We start from the raw sequence: 26,363 nt of genomic DNA, 5'->3' as shown, positions 1-26,363 counted from the left end.
ACCAATAGATTTTTGTTTGAATGATTTTTTCCCATCCTACCAAGGATTGTCTTCACTCTTTAGTTGATCCAATCCAAACAAAATCAATCGATAAAGAATGAAGGTGGCCACAAACTGCTTTTGGAATGGGATTCAACACCATTTGACAATTAGGGATTTCCTGCAACACCGATTTAGTATGGACTAGTCTACCTACAAGACATAAGGCCCGAAAATACCAAATCGTGAACCTTTCTCAAAATTTTTCCACGATATCCTCCTAGATTGATTATTTCTTATAATATAAAACAAGGGTAACCTTGAGATATCTTGAGGGGTGTTGGGCTAAATGAAAAGCTAATTCATGAGTCAAGTGTGTGTCTATTTCTTACTTGCAATTAAAGAAGAAGATATTAGTTTTCTCGTTATTTATCAAATTTCTTGAAGCCTCCATAAAGATATACAAAATGCACTAAAATCCTTTAACTTCTTTAGTTGTAGGTGGCCCAAATGAACCACATCAACTACAAATTGTTGCAGAATGATTGGAAGGTCTAGACCAAGTAAATAAGCCTAAAATATGCCCCCAAAAAAAAGAAATCCTATACATTCTACCAAGCCCTTTCATCGCCAATATGAAGAGAAATAGGGATAGAGGATCACCTTGTATGATACCTCTAGAAGGGATAGAGGTGAAATAAGGGGAAGAACGTCATGGAAATTAGAGATTCCATTCATGCAATCCATTGTCTAGAGAACCAAAAGAATCATAAGATTTGTAGTAAATAAGCCTAACTAAGTTGATCATAAGCTTTTGATAAATCCAGTTTAATTAACATACCTGGTCATTTGCTACCTATAAAGTTTGAATTACTTACTAACACTACAATACCTTCTAGCAGAAGATATAGAAAACGTTTTTAGTGTTATAAAATTGTAAAATCTTGTCAAAAAAAAACTGATAAAACATCCATTTATGATAGAATATGTTCTAGCATAGGTTTTAACAAAACTTTCAGAATTGAAAAGATATAGGCAGATAAAGGTTTGAGAATAATTTTTTTTTGTCAGTGCACTTCATGTAAAAAGTAGCATCGGTACGCTACATATATAAAATCACTTGGAGGCATACATAACTAAACACACTGAGGAATTGAATGAAAAAATCACTGACACGTAATATAAACCTCACGAGTGCTATTATATAGCCCCATGATTCAAAATTATATTGATAAGGGGATTGAATCAGTATAATAATAAAAAATTGTTGAATGTCAAACATAATAAAAGATCAATCTCATAATTTGAACAAGTAACACAAGGTATATGTGGAAACCATTATGGGATAAAACTATAAAACTTCTTTAAATTAAATATCTTATAGGCACCAACCTAATTTTATCAATTGGTAGGAACCAACCTATATTATACAACAATCCCCTTTGTTGTTTTGTAGGCACCAACCTACAAGTGACACAAATCTCCTATATTTTTTTTAGGAACGAACATACAATAAACAACAATCACCTTTGCCACTTCATAAGCACCAACATACATGAGACACTAATCCCCTCTAATTCTTTATCAGCACCAACCTACTTGACTCAATTGGCTTGCTTCTTCACAATGTATGTTAGTTATGTCTTCTTTCATCGATTCTACTTGTTTCTCCTACCTTCACCAAGTCTATAAATTTCTTGTATTCACCATGTTTATTAATTACTTATGTCTCCAACAAATCTACTTAATGCTTCTTCCTTGACCAATACTACTTCGCCAAAAACTTTTTCTTTTTAGCTTCTCCCCAAGAACAAACTTTTGCAACATGCCATGTATTCAATATTTCTTCTACCATATGTACCTCTTCTCAATCTCATGCATATATCATAGTCTAAAAAATATCACAAATAATGTTATAGAAAAATTGTCAAGCTAACATGTTTGAAGCATGTTTTAAGGGTATTCTTGAAAACTAAATCCCTCATATTTTATCCACGAAATTATAGTGAAATGAGGTTTGAAATTTCACCATTTGTACATGAATATATTCTACAAAAATAATCCATGTTTGGCATTCTGAAGCATAATACAACAAAAGTATAGAGATAATTCCAAGCTAACATATTTGATGAACATTTGGTAATCCTAATTTCCTTAGACAATATATCTGAAAGTATAGTGAAGTAAGGTGTGAAATTTTAATTATAGCTACATGACTATATTCTATATGGTTTCTCCAAATTTCACATCCAAAACATCATAGAATAAAAATTCAAAAAAAAAAACCAATATCACCTGTTCACCCCATAAATCACATTTTTGCTTCCACCTTTACACAAAATGAATTACCCCAAAAATTGGTTCTCAACTCATCTTGAAAATTCATATCTCCTTTTGCTTGGATTTTATTAAAATGTACCAATATTACCCTTATTCTTAGTGTCCATATGTTCACTTAAGTGGATGAATTGTAAACTTGGTTGGGCAGTCGTTCTTCTACATGGTTTGGGTCATATTGATGAAATATTTCATAGTGCCTTATTCCTATTGATCTAGAGAGAGTTCCATATGCCATTGGAAAGTTATTATAATAGTATTTACAATCATATATCTTACGATCAAATTTGAGCTATAAAATTATAGTTAAAATGCCTTCAAACATAGGCTATCCAAAGTAGTCATCAAAAGTCGAAGAAGAATATTTTCAACAATCTTCATTTTACAATAATTCACCTTGGACATATGTAATCCAAATTTGTATTTTACATCTATGAAGGAAAAATTTCCCTCATGAATCATCATTTTGATTCTATTCTGTTGGGAATAACTATTTAAAGGGAATCAAAACTTGCATTAATTCCGAAAGACTTTGGGCATATGCTTTTAGATTACTCCTGTTAGTATTATACTTCTTGCTAACATGATTAATGATCAATTCAAGATCTCCCATAATGGTTATGTATTTAAAAACATTTTATTATGTAAGTAGTAGAACCTAACTCAACACTTCATTTTTTGTAGAAAAAAGTTATAAACAAAACGCATATGGAGAGAATAATCCATGTGGACTTTCAAATATTACACAAGCACCGGAGCCTGTTCTTGAAGAAGTACCATCAAAGAACATTTTCCAATGACATTCAAAAATATTTACACTATTATTATCTACAAAATTTACATAATTCAATTTGGCGTAGTTTCCAACGCCAGTATCCATTTAACTAACCATAACATAAATAATTTATTTCTCAAATAAGACAAGTTTCTTTGGCTATTTAAGTATCCTCTTCAAAATACAATCTTTATTTGGAAGCATCATACACCTCCCATCATCCATCATATACCATTTTATGGAAAATCTCCAATCTCTTCCTAGCACTACCCCATGTGCAATGTTAATTCCACCACAACTATTGTAAAGACAAATGTAATATGTGAAGTTAAACTTATCGATGCACAAAATTCTTTGACTTCACCGTGCATCGACACTTTTCTCATACCAATCACTCAAATACTTTCTCCTATCTCATCATTTTTAGTATAATATAATCCAATTTCTTTCATCGTATAGAGTGGCATAACATTATTCATTGCACCATTGTAAGCCAAAAGTGATGCAATATGATTTATGTTGTTTATAGAGACATATAAAAGGGAGGTAATTTACTATAAAACTTGATCTAAGCTTCTATCCATAACTCTAGTTTCTTCTTTCTTTCTCTTCTTGTACCAACTCCATCAAAACACTAAGTGTCACTTTTAGTTCAACTAGTTCTTTGTCTAATTCTTCATCACTCATCTTCTTCTTGCTAACTACCTTGGCGCCTTCTCTCCTCTTGTTTCTACCTATATGTCATTCAAAAATACACATCCTATCTTATCCACACAATATTTTATCTACTTTAAGATCTTTTCCTTCTCTAATACCAAACCAAAATGATGGTAGAGTGCGACATTTGAAGATACACACAAACCAAACTATTCAGCTACAAACAAAATAATTGAAACAAAAATTTTCCCCTTCTTGTTTGGCCCAAGAAATACATTATATTCCTATTTATACTTAGACAAATAGAAATCTAAAATTCTCAAGAGATAATCTATCTTCAATAATTTTGGAAGATGTTAAGAAAAAATCCTCTTGTTAAAAACCTATCGTAATATTTTCCTAAGATATATCTATATATATATATATATATATATATATATATATATATATATATATATATATATATTCTTCATTTCATTTTGATTTTCAATTTCTTTTTATCTTTTTCTCATATTATTTTTAAATTTTTTACATATTTTTATATAATATAATATTTAGTGAAAATCTATAAAATTTATAATTCTTCAAAAAAATTTAAATATAAAAAATTAAATACACGTTTTATTAAAATACTACTACTCAATAATCATAATACAATATCATACATAATTATTATGCAATCATGTAAAAATTAATTATGTATATGTGATATCATAATTAGTGAAAGAACCCATCATATAAAACATTTAGTTTATATATTATATAAACAAATTCAATATTTAAATTTAAAAATTTTTAAATATAAAAATTTAAATAAACTTTTTATTAAAATACTACTACATCAATAATCATAATACAATAGCCCACAAGGCTTTGGATTGACAGTGAATGGGGACGTTGTTAAGGCACTCCTTGCGATAGGTCACCGGTTCAAATCCCCTGTGGGTACTTAGGTTAGTCTAATAGATAAAAGAAAAAAATAATCATAATACAATATCATAAATAATTATTATGCAATCAAGTAAAAATTAATTATGTATATGTGATATCCAGTCCAATCCAATCCCTTAATAAGATCATTGTCTAGAATCGGTATCCAATCCCATGGATTGATGACATTTTGGACCAAATCAAGGGGACCAAATATTTTATCAAGATGGATTTAACATTTAGTTATCACCATGTTCAAATCAAACCCTTTGATGTGTGGAAGACTGACTTCAAATCCAAGGAGGGCATTTTTGAATGGTTGGTCATGACCTTTGGGTTCACGAATGTCCCCACAACCTTCATGAGGCTGATGGATGACATCTTGTGGTCATTCACTGACTCATTCATGGTAGTGTATTTGCATGACATCTTGATCTTCATCCATAGTTGCGCAGAACACCTACACCATATTCGGCAAGTCCTCCAAACCCTGCAACAACACAAAATGTATGCCAATTTAGAGAAACACACTTTTGGTATGACCCATGTTCAATATTTTGGGTACAACATTTATGATAAAGGTGTGTATGTGGACCCATCCAAGATACAAGTTATTAGAGATTGCTTAGCTCCAATTACTCTCACAGAGCTACACAACTTTCTAGGTCTTGCCAATTTCTACTGCAGGTTCGTGTTGGGTTTCTCTCATATCACTTGGCCTTTGAGTCAAGTCACTAAGGTGAAGTGAAAGAAAAGTTCTTTTGGTCCAAATCCCAACAAAAGGCATTTTTCAAGTTGAAGCATCACCTCTACTATGAACTAGTCCTCACATTACCAAACCTGCAACAACTATTTGAGATTAAGACAAATGCCTCTTACTATGCTATGAGGGAAGTTCTTACTCAGCGAGGGCATCCGGTGGCATATCATAGTGAGACACTTTTAGACATTGTCTGAAAGCACCCCACCTATGAAAACGAGATTTATTCCATTGTACAGGCCTTATGACAATGGAAACAATACATTATGGAGAAGGAAACGGTCATCCACAAAGACCACAGACCCCTGCAGTTGTAGACATAGGTAAAGTTGAAAAATGATCGTCATGAGAAGTGGTTGACATATCTGCAAAAGTTTCATTTGAAGATCAAGTATAAGAATGGAATCACCAATAATGTTCCAGACTGCCTTAGTCGACCACCGGTTATGGTGTTGACCACTGTTCTCGACCCTTGTATACATGAGACATCGGGGTGGCCACATCTTTACAAGAGTGATCCATAATTCAGAAACACATACTAGATGCTCCTAGAAGACAAGAAAGTTCCATATTCTCACCTCCAGGGCTCACTTTTATGCCACTTGGGACACCTCAATGTTCCTTCAAACGAGCATGCCAAGATGATTTGAGAGGCACACTATAGTTTGTCACTGGACATTTTGGAGTATAGAAAACAGTTGCAGTGTTTCAGAAGTATTTTTACTGGCCGAACCTTTGACAATATGTTGGGAGTTACATCAAATACTGCACTGCATGCATCATTTCCAAACTGAAAATCAAGAAGCAAGGCCTATATACTCATATGCTTACTCCTATTCGACATTGTGAATCCATCTCCATGGATTACATATCGAGTGTTGTTCTATTAAGCATGCAAATGACTATGTTTTCATGGTCATTGACAAATTCTCTAAGATGGTCATTCTAGCAGCATGCAATAAGAGTATCACGTCATAAGCAACTATTAAGATGTTCTATGAATGAGTGTGGGTATAATTTGTGATCCAACACTTGATTATCTCGTATCAGGACAACAATTTCCTAAGTACATTTTAGTCAAGCCTCTAGTCGATGTTGGATACAATTTTCACTAAGTCCATGACCCTCCACCCCAAAATTTATGGTAAATGAAGTTCAACAATAGGAAGATCGCACACATTCTACCCATGTAAAAATCGAAGCATCCATGCACATGGGATGAAATCCTTACCAATGCCCAAGACAACTACGACATAGCTCTCCATAGCTTAACAGGCCATATCCCCTTTCAGTTGGGATTAGGATTCCTGCCACTATTTCCCATTGATGTGACCAGACCATTTGTAGCTACTTAGGTAGATTCTACTCTTTCCTAGCCCGAAGATGACAAGGCTAACAACTTGATTGAGTGCATTTATCATATCTACCAATAGGTCCATGACATATTGGAAAGATCGAATGTTAAGTACAAAAAGTTTCATGATCAACATCAGGTGCCACATAAGTTCCATGTGGGCAACAAAGTTTGGTTACATTTGCAGAAGGAGCGCCTTGCTAAACTGCACCACAAGCTTCACCCACACTAATATGGGTCGTACACCATCACCAAAGTTATAGGGGACAATTCCTTTGAGCTCAGCATTCCATCATTCCATGGCTTGCACCTAGTAGTTAATGTGGACAAACTACGACCATACTTTCCCCCAATGTTTGACACATATGAAATTGTTGAGAAACAAACAAAACTTAACCCAAGATGCATTGAATAGTCCACAACCCATAGGATCATGGACACACATATCAAGAACACTCGCCAACGAATGATTTAGCTATACCAAGTTGTTAAAGCAAACCAACACCTTCACGAGGGTAAGTGGCTCATTCGGGCCTAAGTTCAACAAAAATTTCTTCACCTCATGGGTACCATTGCTTCCTAAGGGGCAAGGATTTAAATAGGTGGATATCGGTGGCCACCCACCTGTTCCACCTAGACCTCTAGCCATTTTCATTAGTTTCCTTGGTTATAGAATCATTTACTATTTTTAACATGTTTTCAAGTCCTGAACATCTGGACCTATTTTGACCCCCTAAACAACATTTTGTTGTGGTCTGCAGTGGGCCCATGTCCATAGGCAGGGGCATAATAGAAATATTCTAGTACTTGGAGATATATTTCCAATGAGGTATCTTACAAACCAAATAGAGGTCATATGACCAAGTTACGACTATTGGAAGTTTGCTGCCCAACTAACCCCAGCAGGACCCACAAACTCTTGGTGTTCCATCAACTAGGATTAGGACTTTGGTTTTTTAGGGTTTCCCTTTGTTGTACAATAATAAAAATTCCTTTGATCCTAATTATAATAGATTTTAGAGGCGTGTAGTTACCACATCTCTTCTCCGATATAAGCTACCATTGCTCGAGCTAGTTTATTTACATTCTGCTTGTACGCATCTTTCAGTTCTTTGATATTAATGAAATGAAAATTAATTTTTTTTGCATATCTGTTTTTATGTTTATATTTGTATTTTTTTGTGTTCCTCCATAAGTCCAAATCAAAAAGAGTTTGGAATATTAAGCTATTAGGATATTTTGGATGAGTTGGTGTTGTGGCCAAATGGGCCTTTGTAAATAACGACAAGTGTCAAACTTAGGACTTAGGACGTTTTAGGATATTGGGGCTGGTGTCGCATGTGTTCATTCTATTGGGATATTTCCTATGTGTGGATATTTTGGTTAAAGGGTCTCTCATGAGAATTAGAAAAGATTAGGTTGAGAAGAAGAGGGAGGCTAAAAAAAAAACATCATCCAATGAGTACTGTAAATTGTTTGTAATTATTCTTGTTCTCAATCGTAATAGAATTTTAATGTTACCCAATTTCCTCTACTATGTTCGATATTACAGACAATTCCCATAAGAACACCCCTATGTTATTGAATTAACTATTGGATATAAAATCCCTACACTCAGCTTGTGTAGGAAAGAGAAGAGGAAGCTTGTGTACAGAATTCAAGTAGAAGGCCTTCGGAAAGTAAAGAGGAATGAGTGTGAAGTCGTAGAAGTAGAGGGACTAGAGGGAAATATCTGGTAGGGAAGAGAAGAAACTCCATAGGAAAGTGAGTTATGCGAGTGCAGAACTGTAAAATAACTAGCGATAAGTGTGATATAGAGGAATACTTTCATAGTAGGGTGAAGTGGTAAATGCTAAGCTTTGAACTGCATTGGAAACTAAGATCCACACTTATTATTTTTGAATAAAATTCTCGTGAAAAATCATTAAACAAGTGAAGGCATGGAGAAAAGGTTGTAAGTCTAGCCAAAGCACAAGTTAGGACAAAATTAGTCAGGGTAATAATCATTCACCTATATTCATCCACAAAGGAGTCTAACTATAACATACTCTGATGAGTTTGGAAAACCGCAACCCTGACCTCGAGTGGAACCGTTGGCCTAGTCAACTTTTCAGAGAATTTGGGATCAAGGTTTAATCAGCCTCAAAGAAGTCAGGTGAAAGTACAAGAGTCTCAAAGGGAAAATCCTTCAACCTCTCACCTAGTGGTGGGGTCAACCTCCTGACTAGTTCTTGCAAGACTCGTGACTCTTATATATTTTAAAATTGGGTTATATTTTATAACGCTGAGGTTTCCAATTTAACTTGGAAATAAGACAACTAAGGAAAGGAACTTGCCTAATTTCAAATTTGCACTAGAGAAAATGAGAAATTTGTGGGGGTTTGTGATTCTCAAGGAGGTTTTATTCGTAGGTGTTTCAGTCAAATTAGAATTTGTGGGTGGTGAGGAACTTTTCTACTTTCACTACATCAAGTGGTTACATGAAAGCCACAATACCACTCTTATAATAAATAAGTCATGGAAGGGAATCTGAATGGAAGTCGAGAGGACGGGAAGAACATAGAGGGGCAAAAGGTAGAAAAATATTATCATTAAGGAATGGGACTTAAAAAAGAGTACAGAGGAAGAGAAATTATAGCGAGGAGAAGAGATTGAAAGGAGTTGAGATAGTGAGATCATAGAAGTGAAGAAATTGATAGGTAACTTGTTTTGAATATTACTTTGGAATTTTTCAAGTAAGCTAACAATTGGAGAGACAACAACAAGAGAATATATGGACTAGAACAATGGATGTTGTAGTAGATAATTGATAATTTTCTTAAGGGTAAATGGTAAATAACCCTTGTACTAGAATGGTCTCAAAAGTAGGGATGTGTTCCAACTAAGATTGGGAAGTCCTACAAATAAGGAAACAAAAAAAAATCTCAAGTGGAGAGTAGGAGTAAAAAAACCAGAGAGGAGCAAGGATCAGTCAAGAGGTTTCAAAGGAGGGAGCCACAGGAATACCAACAACCCAGGACGAGGAGGATCAGATGAGGTATTTAGTAATGGGTGATGGAGAAGACTTGTTACAAGGGCTTGTCTATATCTCAAAGTGGGAAATGGAATCTCATGAGAGGGGAGGAAAGAATATGGATACCGATGGTTGTAGTTAGGGTTCTAAGAGAAACCATAAAAGGGGATAGAATAATTCGAAGGTTAATGGCATGACAGAAGAAGCATTTTATAAAGAGACATAGGAGCTAAAAGAGAGGCTCAATGTGGTTAAGGTGTTATGGAAAATAGTATACTAGAGGTAGAGACAAAGCTAGTCAGGCAGAGGAGTTTTAAAACAAAAATTCCTAAATCTAGAAAGATGGGGAAGAAGATGAAGAACCTGTTGAGTACTCAATTGAAGGATGAAGAGCTGAGAGGAGCTAATCCTAGGATGGAATTTTACTATTTTGGACCTGAGTAAGGCATAGCCTTTCAATATGTCAAATATGTTGAGGTGATACAGTTTGAAAGTATCATGGACTGCACAGAGATTCCAAAGCAACAAAATAAGTTGTAATTAGAAAATTCTAGTGAGATATTGGAAGAAGCTGTCATGGAAGGTTTGCAATGAAAGTAGGTAGTAGAAATATCAGAGCTGGATAGATCACCTTTTCTCTTTAAAGTAGGTGAGTTTTATGTGAATGTAGAACAAGGGTATGGGAATTATGTCTAATAGAGAGAATATGTCAGAAGGACTACCTCTCAAAACTGAGAGCAAGAGGAGGAGTTCTACGAATGTTTCTAGATATTGCCATAATGGTATGTGGGAACAACGATGTTGAGTGGCCCTCAATAGATATTATATAAGGGAGTTAATGGTATTATGAGGATGAAAAGGGGAGAATATATAAGACTCTCATGGACTATAAGAAACATCTAGAACAACAAATGACACTAGGAACATTAGAAGAGGCTCAATAACCACACATTTTTTAAACTAACATGAGTTTTTTTCACGTGCAAGTCATGAAGGCCGCGAGGGAAGACAATCATCACGAAATATCATAAAAGAAGGGGATAATGTGGAATTTCATCTAGGGGATAGAGGAAACAATAGATTTCTAAGAGGAGTATCTCTGCAAGTGTACACGATAAATAGTTGACAAAGTTTAAGTGAAGTGCTCATCGAGCATAATCAATAAATTGAGTTGTTGGAAGAAAGGAAGTCAAAGTTTGAGGGCGAAGAATTGCTGACATTGTATGAAACCACAACACTAATTCAAATTAGTTTTGTTGATTTCTATGAGGAATTTAATTCATTAGAGGGGAGGATAGTTGATTTTTTGGTGTGCGCCCAACACGCTAAGATGGAGTTGGAAGAAAATGTAGCTAATAATTGTAGGCAACAACAAATGGATAAAGGATTTACAACCCTATGGAAAAGGGAACATCGTGAGAAAATATTGAATCTACGAGGGAATTCAAATCAACATGGAGAGTTGAGTGTAGAGATCTCAAATGATGCAAGAGAGCCTTAGGTTTTTAAATCTAAAAAGTTGTCTATGGATGCAAGTTCCATTAATTACGATGGAAGACATCCACACATTGTTGTCGTTATATCTTCCCAATACATTGAAGGAAGAAAGGAACTATAATATTTCGTAAAGGAAGAAGAGAGAACATTGTCTCATGAAAGTCCCCAGAAGGACGTTTCATATCACCCAAGGTTGGGAAGACGTCCAAAAGGATGAAGAGCATGCAAATTTACCCTGAAGAGACTAAAATTAGCTTATGAATCACATAGAACCTTGGAAATTCTTAGGTTGGATGATGGATACTGTGACAAATACCTCAGTAGGAAGAGAATATAAATGTCTTGGCGAAAGTAGGGAGCATGTTGAAGATAAAATTGAAGTTTTTGGAAGTTGTGTAGAAAAAACAACAACATAATGGTACCCAGCCATTGAGAAGATTTTAGAAAAAGAATATAATGGAAGTGCTATTGGGATTTTGGAAAGAAGGAAGATGATGTTTCCAGGAGACAAGAAAGAGGAGAATAGCCATGAGACCAATTTATCTAATGGAAAATTATTTCATTTTCAAGCAAAGACTATGGGGCAAGAGACTATTTTGGAAAAGGGCCAACAATTTATAATGGTTCAGGGCTACATTGAGGAAAAATGGAAAATGATTTTCTATTGTAAATGTATAGGAGGTAGAAGTCTACTTTCCATCGATCATCCAAGGAAAGGATTGTCAAAATTTTAAAATAAAGAATGGGAGTCATATGTGGAAGTGGAGTTTGAGGCCCTAAATACATTGAAGTGCTTGAACGGGCCTAAATGTTTGGATGAGCTAGAGATTTTGATGAAGATATTACCTAAGGAATATTACAATGATGAGGAAAGAATAGTCAGTTTCAACACCTAGCTGACTATAGGAGTTTTTATCAACATGGTAGGAGTGAGAAAACAAAAAAGTAGAATATGGGATCATGTAAGGAGGAGGAAAACCAATAGCAAGTTGATTGTACAAGATTACCTTAGTAACTCAAGTGGGGTATTACAAAATCATATGTGTGATCCTGGTAGTTTGAATCCAAGACAAGAACAACGTCACAGTCAAGCATATGTAGTGTACCAACACTTTATTTGGGATTCGAGAGGACTCTTGACATACTGAAAACATTGAACAGGTGGTCAAATTTTTTTCACCTCGGGAGTATGATGCAAGAGAATCAACCCTAGGAATACTATGTTTTTTAAGGCCCAAAGGGGTTATGTAAATTATTAAATGAATTTTATTTCTCTCACTTGTATTTTTGCATAAATCAATAATTAAGATGATTTGTGTAAGGTCAAGTATCCTAATTCATAAATGTTTTTGAATATTGATTTGTTAGGATATCTTGGATGAGTTGGTGTTGTGGACAAGTGGGCCCTTGTAAATAATGACAAATGTCAGGCTTAGGTGTTTGGAAGTTTGAGGTTGTTGGGACAAGTGTCCCATGTGGTCATTCTGTTGGGATATTTCATATGTGTAGATGTTTTCGTTAAATAGGCTATGATGTGAATTAGAGAATATTGACTCAGGAAGGTGAGGGAGTCTCTGAAATAAAAAATCTTGGCCAACAAACGATGTAAATTCTTCGTAATTATTCTTGTTTTGAATGGTAATAGAATTTGAATGTTACCGGATGTACTCTATTGGGTTTAATATTTCAAATGAATCTCATAATAATATTCATATGTTATTTATTTAAGTTATATATTTGAAATCCCTACAATGAACTCATGTAGGAAAACAAAATTGGAAGCTCGCATACAAAATTCGAGTGGAAGGCCTCCAAAAAGTAAAGAGGAAAAGTTTGAAATCATATAAGTGGAGGACTAAAGGGAGATATCCAGTAGGGAAGACAAGAAAATCAAAAGGAAAGTGTGTTTTGTGAGTGCAAGACTTTCAAAGCACCGAAAATAAGGGTTGTAGAGAGGAAGACTTGGAGAGTTGGGTGAAGTCACTAAGCTAAGATTCAAATTGTAATGGAACCTGAGAGCTACACTTTGTTCTTTTGAAGAAAAATATCGTGAAGAACCATTAAACAAGTGAAGGTGTAGAGACAGGGTTCTAAGTTAGGCTAAAGCCAAAAGTGCGATGAAATTAGTCGAGGTAATAACCGTCCACCCATAGTTAGCCTCATAGGAGTCTGTCTGTAGTGTACTTCGAGTAGTGTGGAAAACCCTGACCCCGACCTCAGGTGGAACCATCAACCTGCTTGGATGTTTCTAGGAAGTTGAGATAAAAGTTTAGTTGACCTCAAAGAGGTCGGGTGCGAGTATAAGAGTCACAAAAGTAAAAGGCTTCGACCCCTGACCTCAAGTTGGTGTTGACCCTGTGACTAGTTGCGGTAGGACCCATGACTCTTATATATTTAAAAACAAGGTTACAATTTATAAAGACGTGGTTTCAAATTTAATTTAAAAAGAATACAAGTGAGGAAAGGTACCCACCCAATTTGGAAATGGAGGCATAGAAAAGGAGAAATTTTTGGGGGTGTGGGAATCTACAGGAGATCTTTTATGAATTATTTTTAGTCGAATTAGAATTATTGGGTAATGAGGAACTCCACCACTTTTTCTGCATCACAATGTCATCAATATACTAGAGAAGCATAACAACCTAGAGGATAAATACCCCTACTTAACCCCAATTTTTCATCGGAAATCAATATATTCTAGAACATGACCTTGAAACTCTAACATTATAGAATTTTGAATTCTCTATTATATCTGACACTTGTGAGTTTCAAGCCATGGCTACTTGCTTTTTTATTTAAAAAATATATAGGGTGGACATTAATCTCCACTCTACACACTCATTATAAGTGGTTGTTGGCATTGTGAGTGTTGGAATTTGTGTAAACAGTGGTGTTGGATGATGTGTTGGCATTTATGTCAACAATATTGGTACCTTATGTATTACGTTATGTTGCACTTCTTCGACGTAGCAAGTGTTTTCTATAGGATTTCCTTAGCCCTAATATATATTCCTGATGCAATTTGATGCGTGGCATGAATATCTTGATAATGTGTTTCTAGTTCCATGAAAATATTTTATGAATACCAAACAATTGTTAATGGTGTTCCTAATTGGAGTAGCAAGAAAAAATCTAGTTGAGCATGCATATGCGGCCCTATGTAATGAGAGAAAATACCATGGATTGGTGACCATATTCCCATGTAAATTTCTCATGGTATTACAATTCTTTGATCTTGTCTTCCCTCGATGACTAATTAATCCAAGAATGACTCGAGGTAATTAAGGGGTAACTCGTGATTTAGTCTATTGATTTGGTCATTTGATATGGTCATTGGCACCACTGAGAATATATTTAATCATGTTGATTTTGTCTATGAAGAAAAATGTGTTTTGATCTTGTTTGTATGGAAGAAATTTGATTTGTCCTTCGATGGTGTGGTGAATGCGCGTTGTGCAATGAAGTGATGATTGTATGGACTGAGAATTTTTGTGAAATAAATTTAATCCTCTTATCTTAATATTCTGATAGAGACATAACATCATTTTGAGGGAAGCATGATCACTCTTGTGTGATGTGAATAGTGATATCTTTCTTTTTATCTATCTAATGCACATTAGTCCAATGCAAGATTAAATGACATGATTATGACCCAATGAAATGAAAAAAATTATTATTTGTTCATTTACCCATGATCTATTCTGATTAGACGCTAAGGCGACAATCCAGAAAAAGTGGAATACCTTGTGTTACATGTCCAAGGAACGAACTAGTATATAAATGACTATAGATGATTATTTGATCTATGTGATTAGATGCAAGTGTCATAAAGAGTCATTATGGTGTGATTTATTGTTTGACAATGGACCAATGGGGATAATCAAAACTAATATTCTATCCAAATACTATAGAGCCTCTTCATAGGACTTATCTCATTGAGGATCAATTTTAAGAGAAGAGTATGTTAGGCATTGTAATTCTTCCTTTTTTCCTTTAAAATCCCCCATTTTTTCCCTTGTTTCACCTACTTTTAATCATGTATCACGCACCTATAAACTATTTTTGATACAATAGTGGAGATATGTATCGAATTTGTATTTTATTAGAAGTTGGAAGGTAATAATTTATATACTTTCCAAATGTCCTAACTTTTATGCATTATCTAGGATTTATGAACATTATAAAGTCATTGATGAAGGTTTGTGTATATATTTCACTAGTGTGGATACCTTGCACCTAAGAAGAGGACGTGTATAAACCATTGGGAATTGAACTTCCATATGGGTCTGTTGACCAGTTATTGTTATTTGCGTTTGTCGAGGGCTCTCCATGGAAAATAGGTCGAGGATTGTACATGCTGAGAGGATTATGGTTGTTTAAGGCCAATATAGGAGGACTCGTTCGATATATTTTGAGATATAGATCCACATATTACCTATGTTAGCCAATGGTTGTACCAAATTAGGCCTTTTTCTTATGTTTGTTTCATTCTCTCTACTCGTTTTTTCTTAGTTAGTTCTACTTGTTATAACTTATCTTTATAATGTAACAAGTATAACAAGATACAATATCCTATAGAAAGCAACCATTCTATGGTATTGGGGTTGTTGGTTTAGACTTTGAGGCAACTCTATTTTGGGTGTTGGACCTTGAGAATTTGTTTCACGATGTAAATGACTGAGAAATATTTATAGAATTTATGTTAGGTTTAATTTTTTTATTTGTTCCTTTAATAAATAATTTTGTCTCTATGCTTTGTATCTCTTATAAGAGAGGGATGATCAAGTTGGTTAGACCCACCAACCTAGCTCATATTTCCCCTCTCTGTTGTGTATTCATGAATAAGTTGCATCTCTATCATGTGTTGTTTTTTATGTTTGGGTGTGTTAGTTGTAACATATTGTCTCATATCTAAAAAGGTTTTCTTCTTGAAAACTGTATCCTTTTTCCTCGGCATATATATTCTCATTTGAAATCAGTTCCATGTTCTAAGATATGGAAATGTTTTAGATGAACCCAATGTTAATTTTTATCATAAATGTTGCATATGTAATAACTATTATAATTGAACATTGCATATCATTTATAATTTTAATATGGTTTTCATGCATCTATAGTGTTGATTAGAACAAGCCATACTCTGTTCTTTTGATTCATTTCTTGTTGTTCAATCCTAAAATGGGATCACAAATGTTTGGGTAGTATATATGGTATAATATGAAAGCTGTCATTTCCTTATGACCTAAGTCTTATTATGACTATATAGCACTACCTTCAATCCTTTATTGCGTAGTTTTTACAAGTCATTTTTCCACACTGAGGCAAAATACCTTAAAATTGTATCTCTCACTATCTAAGAAACCTTTCTTAGCAATCCCCTGCAAATCTGAAGCAAAAACCATGTCAAGAAGTATAAGAATCTTGGATTTCATTTCTTTAAAACCATAATTTCAAGTAGTGACACACTTTTCCTAGCAACAAACTACACAGTTACAAGTTCAGTCATTGTCACTAGCACAAAGTGTCCCACTATTCTACACTAAAAGGTACAACAACCTTTCTAACTAGGTGAAAATAAAAATTAAAGTATAGAACTCTTGTTGGGGAATCTTATCCTCAACCACCTAGACTAAATATCCTACTTGTTTGGACCTCATCCCAATGTTAATGGAACTAAACCCAATTATCATGGAATCTACTCCTCCTCTAGATCTCACCCCAAGAGATGTGGATCTCCAACCTCCCTCTTCTCTCCTATAAATACAATGCTACTCAATTTAGAAGGGGTTCAATTTTTTAGCACAAAACGGATGTCATTATGTTTCCCATTTGAGATTAAGATTGAAGGCTTGTTGTCCAAAGGTGGATTAAAGATTGTTGAGTGGAGACCCCAACATCAAGGCACATTGCTATAAATCTCCTACTCTTTATTATTAATACAAATACTTGTTTCTTCCCATATGCATATGTTTTAATGTTTATTGTAAGGCTCCTTGATCTCTTACATGGTTTGTGATTGCATATTTGATATACTTTATTCGTTCATCTCTTGTTTGATTCTATCTTTTCACATTTTCTCTTGGAGCTTCAACGGAGAAATGTTGAAAGCTAAAAGGACAATGGCGAGGGTCATCAACGAGAATTTCATAAAAATGTATGAGGTTTTCATATTTTCCATATCTGTGATTAGTGTATAAGTTACAGAATTCTTTCATCTATTTGTTAGATTGTTACTAGTCTTGATTTCTAAGCCTAGGAAGATCTTGTTCTATCCGCATAACAATATTTCTCTAGATAAAAAATTTGCAAATCCATTAGGGAACATTTAGTTCTTTGGGGGCTTCCTTTACCTTTTGTGGCATTATGTGGCCTTTTATGGAATCTAGTCCTCTGGTGATTATATTTTGATTCTTAAAACTTGGATTTTTTGGAACTTTTGAGCATTTTTTTCTTTGCATATCACAGGTATCACACATTGCATTTGAAAAATTTATGAAAATTGCCAACTGTCACACCCTTCTTATGATAAGAGTGTGAGATGTCACACCTTTCCTATGATGAAAGTTTGAAAAATAGGAATTATCTCAATTTTCATTTGGTAAAAGTGTAATAGTTAGAAATTTTCATGGTTTTATTTTGATAACATTGTGAAGATTGATAAATTGTCACATTTCTCCCATTTTATAACCACGACACCTCACTGGTGTGAATAGTCTGCCTATGAAATCCATAGAAAACTGAAGATTTTTAGGACTTTTGTGTTCTCAGTCTAAAATTCTTTGCTTGAAGTGGATTTTTGAATATATTTCATCAGGGAAAATTCAACCTTAAATTTGAATTGTTGTATTTAATTGTCCTTTTAAAGAAAATACTTATCTTTACATTTTTAGGGTTTTGGGTTTGATTGGTTTATTGATCTATCAAAAAAGGTTTTTTGCTTCTAGAATTGGTTGTATTAGTCTCTTTTATTTCAGTAAATTTGATCAAATATTCATTTATGCTTGTTGTAAATAATTATTTCATCGATTAAAAAGTTAGTAATTCTCATGAAAGATAGCTTCAATTTGAATTTTTTTGTTTTATTAGATTGAATTAAATAGTGATTATTATTTCTATAAAACACCAAAAAATAAAAATACATTTTATGTTATTGGGACTTGTTTGAAAGAGATTTTTCATGGATTTTTATTTGGTTTGTCTTTTGAAATTTATTTACAAAAGGGAATCATTTCATTTTCGAGTTTTTTGAAAAGATTTCTTCCTTCCCGTAAATAAGATTTCATCGAATTGAAGAGGTTATAATTTCATATTCGTTGCATTAGTTTGGAATTACCTTTAATGAAAAGTGAGACAATAAAATGAATTAAAGTATTTAACATAAACAATTACTCAAAAACAATCATATATAGTGAGGGTCTAGGTTAGAACATGTATTTCAACATCTATAAATGTAGGAGTTTTCATTTCTTGTCAGCATTACATTCCTTGGGTGGTGATTATTCCATGTACATTAAAGTATATAGGACCATTCTTCCACGTATCTTTGGGTGGTGATTATTCCATGTACATTAAAGTATATAGGACCATTACTTCCATTCCCATCATACAACTATGCATTCGACAACATTAGCACAAATTGTATTTTGGCATACCCTCAAGTATATAGTAATCCCCCATCTACGTTGAAAACTAACCATAAGTAAATTAGTTATATTCCTTGTTATATGTGATATAGTGAGCACAACATTCGGGGACATTTCTTGCATGTACCTATTTGTATATAGCAGTTAATAGTAACTTGGTAAATCATTGATACCTAGTGATTATTTTTACTTGCTAATGTTTATTTCATTTATAAAAATTATGGATTTATCTATCATACATTGTTAAAATTTCCTAATCAAAATTCACTATGGAAATGCTTCTAGAATTTACAAATCACGAAACCCCTTTTAATGGGGATCCTAGTCCTTTTCCTTTCTTTGGAAATGTTGGTCCTCCTTTCATGGCTATGTTGTCTCTTCGTGGATCCACGATAACTTTACTGGTATGATTGTCTTTTACTCATTTGGTTCCAAATACCAAATATACTCCACTTGAACCAATTTCTTCACCACAATAGAGTACTTCACCTCAACAACACCAACATCTTATTAACCATTTACCTACTTTTTCCATGATGCCTTCTTCCCTTTCTTCTTATTTTGTTGTTGAAATTCTCAATGCTAGTAGCGATGTGGTTAAGAAGAAGAAGAAGCAAGATAAGAAAGATGCTAACTGACCAACCATAGCTTTAAGTGTTGATAATGTTGAGGAACCCTCCAACATCCATCGCAAGCCCAAATACCCTTGCAATGTTTGTAAGGGTGACCACCTTCTTATTGAGTGTCTTGGTATTCCTAAGTTATTCGAAGTGTGGTCTAAAGATTCACATCAACTTACTATTAGTCCATCAATGAGTGGTTATAATGCTGCTAGGAAGAATGGTAAATTTAGGTTTCCTTGTAGGTTATGGAAATGTATTCATCAAACTCAACTTTCCCCTCATATGGAGGAAGCCTCTAGATTGTTCAAAAACCTTAATGTTTCTCAGAAGCAGCTTCCATCTAGTTAGTATAAGCTTTATCCCAACCTACCATAAGTTGGCAAAGTGATTGATCTCGTTCCAGGTTCGATAAATCCCACTCTTCCCTTGGAGAGTGAAAACTATCACTCAGGTCGATGAACCATTTGATAATTAAGTGGTCGATTCGAATCTATCCTTAATCGATCTCACTCTCCCCTTACAGAGTGAAGTTAATATTTTTCTGGTTCTTTTTATTACTGTAGATTCCACTGCAAAAGGAGGCATTTCACGTGTTTACGAGGAACCCCCTCCAAATACTTAGGTCATTTCCTTTGACTCAAATAGATTTACAGAGCCTCGTCTCCTTTCTCACATTCCTTTCCAAATCATTGTGAAAGCTTGTGATAAGAATGTGCAATGGACTATTGTATATGAAGGTGCTCATGTTAGCATTATATCCTCAACTTGTTGGAAAGATTTAGGTTACCCTCATCTTATCTTTGTAACTGATAATATTTTGGATTTTAATAGAACAATCAGTGAAACTTTAGGGATCCTTCCTCAAATTCGCAATTTAACCACCCATACAACATTTACCCAATTTCACCAGCCTACCATGGTAAACATGAGACAAGGAGCTATTGTGCGATGACCCAAACTCCTAGATCCAATTAAGGAATTGGGGCCAACAAATGTAACTTAACAACCACAAATTGTTGCCCTACATGTCTTACAGCACACCCAAGAGCTAAAAACCCATTCCAAGTACCAAAATATTGAGCTAGACTATCGTTCTAGTGACCTAGGCCCACAATCAAATGCATCACAAGGTGTCCATGTTGTTATAGGCATCTAATTACATGAATAAGCTAATAGTGGTATGGTTATGTCCCAAAAATTAAATTTTAGAGGGTGAAGTCCCAGATTCATAGCCACCACTTTAGGCTCGCAAGACCACTCCCCAAAACTCAGTGAGACTTTCTGGAATGATAAATAACATAAAGAAAAATCCATTTATACAAAAATTTATCAAGGGCTTGACCTAACTAGGACTAAGCATGACATTCATTTTTTAAAACATATGGCGAACATGTAATCTATAGGTCATGAATGGATATCTAAACATAAGGGACTAAACCTTATCTAAGATTAACCAAGAAGGTCTAATTCCCTCACATAATAGTTGCAATAACATTTTTTATACTATTCATGCATTAACCATTCATCAATTAATCAAAACATATCAAGAGCCATAGACAATATACATCACATAACCAATATATAACCAACAAATAACCAACATAGAAACCATCACAACTCATCCATAATATCACCATCATAACCAATACATATTCTCATAGATAACAATAGAAAATACCTTGTATTAACATATTACAATGCCAATAAACTTAGGGACTTCCACGTACCACACAACCATAGACTAGGCTGAACCAAATCTTTCCTTTAGCTAGTCATCCCCGCACCATATTCCTAGCACTAATGTGGGATCTCATCGAATAAACGAAACAAAACCAAATTAGGGCTTCCCTAGGCCAAATGACCTCAACCCTCAACTAGTGACTCCACCTCTTAGTCTGACATCACTAACACTAACCAGATCACTCTCTACCCAAGTTTTCTAGAGTTTCAAAGCGTTTGTTCCAACTGCAAATCCTGAAACTAATAACTCGACCCATAACCTTCTGTTAGGGTCCTCTAATATAGGTAATTAAAGTGTGTTTATGTAACTATTCATTGTAGGGTTATTTCTATCAGGTTTAGCATATGAATTTACCAAGTATCATAGTTTAAATGGTTTTTGTACCAAAATTCCCAAAGTGGGTCAAGTTATTGTAAATATGTATATCAATGGAAGGTCTTATAGTCTTCATTTGAATTGTAAGGTCCCTAAAGGCTTATCATTTAAAATTTGAAGTCATGGATATCATGAGTCATTATGCAAATTAAAGGGGTCATGTCATGAGGGATGTGCTCATCATAAGTCATTTGGGGGGTCATTGTCACTAGAATCAGTTAGAGTCATGTAAATTAGGTGTAAAGGACATTTTAGTGCTTAGTGACATCAACAGATGTACAACGAACAGTTTCAAATTTGGCAATATCCTTTTTTTGCGTTCAAGCCTTTGATGATCCTAAAAGTACGCTCATTGCCTAGCAAGGAGAAGGTTAATGGTTTCTTTCCAAAATCATCAGATTTGTATGCATGATTCATCTTTCATCCTATAGAATTCACAGCCTTTCCACCTAAAACATCTTGTGAAAAGAGATCAGTTCTTTTCTATGCACAAACTATTGGGAACGTTGTGCATCACTAAAGGGAGAAATTTTCTTCCTCAAACTACTGGTTCCAGGTGTCTGTGTGCTGATTTTTGGATTCTCTTTTATCAAAAATTTAAATACTCTTACCAATTTTCCAGTTAAAATCGTGACCTTAAGGCTAAATTTCCTATTTAGAAGGTGTTGTGCACGCTCGTGCTACGCATGGGTTCTACTCATGCACACATTCCCTTAAATTTATTCCTCTTTGATTGGTTAAATGACTTATGAACCCCGATTTTCCTACTTCAAGAAGCTTGTGTAAAATTATCAAAATTTATTGTTCTTAGTAGAAGTCGAATTGGTCATTTCTCTGCCCTTTCTCTTTCATTTCCTCAACGTTGCGAACATAAATAATACTCATTTCTACTTGCTTTCCTCTCTTGAAATATTGAAATTCATAGTGTGTCAGCCTCCATTTGAGTCAATTTTCAAGTATACAAGGTTCATAAAGGTTTACAAAGTCTTGAGTTTATGTTTGGTCAATTGAATTTTCCTCCATGTATTGTTGCATTTAAGGTGCTACACACATGTTAAAATGCTACACATAGGCTAGACATAACATTTCCATATCTTTTATTACCAACCACTAATTGTGATTTCTATTTGCTAATTTAGTCATTTAAGGTTTAAAGGAGCACTTTTAGCTTAGTCTTGAGGTCCAAACTCTAATAAAGCATAAAACCCTAGCTCAACTTTTATACCTTCAAAAATCTTGTTTTAGTGATGGGGAAGACAAAGGGAGGAGAAATTGTACCGTTTTAACCACAAGATATTTCTCTCATCAACTGAGAGTCAGCCATCAAGGTATCCTTTGAGTAGTCAGGTTGTCTTAAATTCTGTGAAAATATACAGGGGTACCATGTGGAGGTGACCAATGAATTTGCCTTGAATTTTGATGGTGATAAGGTAAAAGTTGATAAATTGAAGTTCATTGTGTCAAAGTCCACCATAGCATCAACCATAGAAATACCTTTGGCAGGGAAGAAATGGTGTAAAGGAATTCCTTTGGAGTTGGAGGATTATAAGAATTTCATGAAACTAGAGTATAAAAGCGAGGAATTTAGTGTTGTAGTGCCTAGTGAGTATTTATTGGAAAATTTCAACAACTTATGAAAATCATTAAGAAGTACTTCACATGTGAGGGAAGATTCTCCAGAGTCTATCTATATCACATCAGGGTTTTAATGGATTTCTCAAGAATGTAGACCCTAAATATACCCTTTTTCCTTTTCAGAAATTTAAGCAAGATGGCTGAGAGAGTAAGAATTAAGAAAATCATGGTTGACACGGGGTTATTTCATTTCTCATTGATAAAATTACTGGTATTATAATAGGTGAAAAACAAGAGACATGGATGGCATGATTTTCTAACCTCATCCAAGTTTACAGTTCAATCTGTTGGAAGTCCATCAAGCCACAGGGACACTCTTTAATCCATTACTAAGACTACTTCTTCATCCCTTAGGAGTTTTGTCAAGAAGAAATATCCATCATAAGTTGAGGAATCACGAAAGAAAAAGGGAGAAAAACTATAGTTTTCACTAGAGTTAGTGGAGATTCCAATGCCAAGAAAGCCATTCACAAAAGAAGCTGCCAAAAGTTACCATTGGAGGAGCTAGTTGAAGAACTTGCTAAGCCTAAGGGAATCCAAACAAAAACAAGTTTTGTGGATGAAAAAGCCAAGCAAGTGATTGAGTTAGAGAAACAGTTGAGGGAAGCTCATTCAGCTATAACCCAGTTAATGCAACAAGAAAATAGGCAACTGAAGGAGACCATCTTAGGGAAAACAACTTAACCTAATGAATACCTCCTATGGTTTAAACCACACCAAATACTATCAAATGTAATGGAGAAGGGAAGGAAGTTAAGGAAGGGGTTAAGAAGGTATAGATATCAGCATTCAGGGTTTAGGAAGAGAAATGAGTTATGTTTTTTGGTTGAAGTAGTTTAAGTGGAGAAAACTAGTGAAAAGGAAAGTTGATAGTTCTACCCATAGGTGCTATGCACATGATGCGTATTAGGATTAAGGTTTCTGTAAACTCACATTTTTCGGAAATTTTTGTATACTTGTAGGGAATAGACATATTTATTACAATCAAAAAGACATCTACAAGAGTGTTGTTTTGATCAGAGTTCAACATTTTATACAGTCAAAGGAGGAGCAACAAACTGTTACACATAAGAGGTGCTACGCACAAACACAGTTATGATTTTTACATCAAATTTTCACCTCAGTGTTGGAGATGAAGGATTTTATCATGTAATCATTTATTTTACATCATTGTAAATGCCTCACCCATGTCGTCTTGAACAAATTTTATGTGTTAGGTGTATAGTTAAAAGTCCAAGATGCTTTCCTAGTTTTGAGAATATTGGTTTCTCTTTCCTATTATCATGAGACCAATTTCATCTAAATGTGGAATAGGTGGGTTTCAACCTCCTTGGATCTAGAAACATTTTTCTGTATATAGAAATCATAATAATTTATAGCTAGTATATCTTCAACATCATCACCCTCCTCCAATTTTGCATATACACATGAGAAGCATAATGACCTATTCTACCACAATTCAAAAAATTGGATCATGGCCTACCACTGAATTTACCATATCTTCTTCATAAACGTTGTACTTCTCCTACATTTAATACATTAATGGAATAATCATGCACTTTGATGTTTCTCTTTTCTTTGGATCTTTCAAAACTTATCCTTTATGAACCGACTTCTTTATTCTTATTTCATATGTATTATCTAGCATTAGATTCTTATTATCTTTAGTTCATTAGATTCTTATTATCTTTAGTTTATACAATTCCACCTCCTTCATAGGCATTTTGAGAGGCATCCCACATTTATTTTGTTGTTTCACAATGAAACACCTTATTGAACTTTGATTTTAATAGGCCAGTAAATATGGAACTGATGAATTATGCATTATTCTTATCATATTTACATCCATCTATTACATATTTTCAAGCTTCAACAATAACTTAATTAGATACACTCCCATTGATTTCCTTGAGAAGGAATTGTTTGATCCATCAAATATAGGAGCTTCAATAAAACCTTAGTGAATAACGATGGCCCGTTAGCAGTTTTCATTTTAAGGGCTATAATAAATATAACGGAACTTTATATGATATTAGTTATTAGATTCAAAATTATACTACTGAGGGGATTGAATCAGTATAATAATAAAAAATTGTTGAAAGTCAAACATAATAAAATATCAATCTCATAATTTGAACAAGTAACACAAGGTATATGTGGAAACCATTATGGGATAAAACTATAAACTTCTTTAAATTAAATATCTTATAGGCACCAACCTAATTTTATCAATTTGTAGGAACCAACCTATATTATACAACAATCCCCTTTGTTGTTTTGTAGGCACCAGCCTACAAGTGACACCAATCTCCTGTTTTTTTCTTAGGAACCAACATACAATAAACAACAATCACATTTGCCACTCCAGAAGCACCAACATACATGAGACACCAATCCCCTCTAATTCTTTGTTGGCACCAACCTACTGTTGGAAATACTGAGAGGGGGGCTGAATCAATATTTCTTTTTCCCACTATTGTTTCACCAGTTAAAACATATATATTCAGAACACAAGATGAATAACAAGAATAAATGCTTTTATTAATATAAATTGTGCAATAAAATAGATACAATATATAGATGGTTACAATCAGTTTCCAAGCTCCAACTTGGACTTTGGTGAGGCTCCAACCTCCAGAGCACCAACTCTATTTTTCCAAGACACCAATCTTGGACTTAGGAGCACAAACTCCCAAGGACTTCAATCCTTCCTACTTCTGAGGCATCAACCCCAAGGACTCCAATCCTACTTACTTCTGAGGCACCAGCCCCAAGGACTCCTATCCTTCTTGCTTTTGAGGCACCAGCCCCAAGGACTCCTATCCTTCTTGCTTCTGAGGCACCAGCCCCAAGGACTCCAATCCTTCTTACTTGTCAAGATTCATTTGATAGTATTGTTTTGCTCTCAGAACTCTTCTCTACTGAGTTCTGTCTATTTACAGCTTCACTGTAGTCTCCAAACTACAGTATCAATGACAACTAGTCTTCTTATGAATGAGTCTTTAAAACTCTACACACTGCCCATGCATAGTCTCCAATAGCCT

This window comes from Pinus tabuliformis, chromosome J (assembly GCF_031772625.1).
Source record: "Pinus tabuliformis cultivar Carrire ecotype Pingquan chromosome J, CPIR1, whole genome shotgun sequence".
NCBI classification, from domain to species: domain Eukaryota; kingdom Viridiplantae; phylum Streptophyta; class Pinopsida; order Pinales; family Pinaceae; genus Pinus; species Pinus tabuliformis.
The sequence above is the reverse complement of the archived record's forward strand: the minus strand, read 5'-3'. Positions refer to the sequence as shown.